Genomic DNA, 1,436 nt, shown 5'->3' on the forward strand with positions numbered 1-1,436 from the left:
GTCACACAAACTTGCCCCCACTTCCTCACCGCCTCGGCCGTATCTAGACCCACAGCTAGTTCCTGAATGTCCCTCTGGCGTTGTGATGTGGAATAACAGCGCAGACCATCCTTCAATATTGAGCATAAATCAAAAATATCTGCATCAAGCTCCCTGCAACACACTACTGCAGAAGGATAACCAGGCCTAGAGTCTGTATGGATATGAAATTAATCCTCTTTTGGGATCTTTCTAGATGAGCTTTGGTCGATATTCCTAAGAGTTTATATAAGCAGTGTGAATGAATCTGACCCCACCAGGGCCCCTGGCCCCCTCCTCTCACCCCTTATGTCCCTGCTTCTTTGCACCCTCCAGCAGGGGGCGTCTTGAACCATTTTAGGACTCAATGATTAAAAGAATAATTCCCTCTAATTGGCTCAGTCTGCTCATATCCTGATCCATTCTCTGTTTGGATCAGGGCCCAGAACCAGTCAGATGTCAGCAGGACTAAACTTAAGTTTAGAACCAGGATCAAAACAACAGGATAAAAAAAAACACATCAAGTTTTAACTTTGTTTAACGCAATGAACCATCAGCGAAGTCCGACCGGGCCTAAACAGACCACCTGGTTGGTTTAAAGGTAGGAAACAGTGAATAAAATGCGCCGAGGATCCAACAGGCCCCGTGTTTACAGTATGACGTCACGTTCAGGAGCAGAGAGCAGGTCCGTCACAGACCGACCCACTGAAACCATCCATACCTGATCGGAAACGTCTCTTGGTTCTGGCTTTAGTCCAGTTCAGGTCCAGGTCGCTCTGGTTCCGATTCCCACTGAGTTGCGTCACTGAGCGGAAGTGCTGCCCAGGTGAGGTCGACACAGGTACGTTAAAGCGGAGGCCGTCTTAAAGGGGAAGTGTCATTAAATAACCAACCAGGGTATGGAGACAATTGTGTTCCATTATTTTTGTAAAGAGAAAAGAAACTGAAAAACTTCTTTATCAAAAAAGTTCTGGAATAACTTTCCTCTTTTCGCAATTTGTTTTTTCAAAATTAGTTTTCCGTTGTTTTGATATTTATTTTTTAATAAAAAATGTTTCTATTCAATCTATTGTTTTTTATGTTGTTTTTTTTTAACAGACCTTGTATTTTCAGTTTATATTTTTCAAATTATTAAAATTTCAAACTTGGTTTTACACATGAGATTTTTTTTATTTATTTTTTATTTTTTGTGTTTTTCAGGTCTCCTCTGGAGTAAGAAATAAACACGGGAGAGAATGTTTTTATTGGGTTTAGGGTGAAGAGAGTCTGATCTGTGACACACAATTTTAAATTATGCAATCCAAAAAAAAAAAAAAAAAAAAAAAATTTGAAAAACCTTTCATCAAAAAAGTTTTCTTAGGTTTTACATATTTATCTTTTCACGTCTTTTTTTACGGAAGAGGATTAGGGCCACTGGA

General features: G+C 39.8%; 1 protein-coding gene across 1 annotated transcript in view; it reads right to left on the reverse strand.

Annotated features, from left to right (window-relative positions):
* Window positions 1–792, reverse strand: part of LOC107095256 (transmembrane protein 79-like) — a 14,571-nt gene extending 13,779 nt beyond the window's left edge. Inside the window, exon 1 of the mRNA XM_015391273.1 lies at window positions 740–792. The gene's annotated coding sequence lies outside the window, so the exon portion shown is untranslated. The remainder of the gene's footprint in view (window positions 1–739) is intronic.
* Window positions 793–1,436: the final 644 nt, after the last annotated feature.

This window comes from Cyprinodon variegatus, unplaced genomic scaffold, assembly GCF_000732505.1.
Source record: "Cyprinodon variegatus isolate N-32 unplaced genomic scaffold, C_variegatus-1.0 Scaffold534, whole genome shotgun sequence".
Classification (NCBI taxonomy): Eukaryota; Metazoa; Chordata; class Actinopteri; order Cyprinodontiformes; family Cyprinodontidae; genus Cyprinodon; species Cyprinodon variegatus.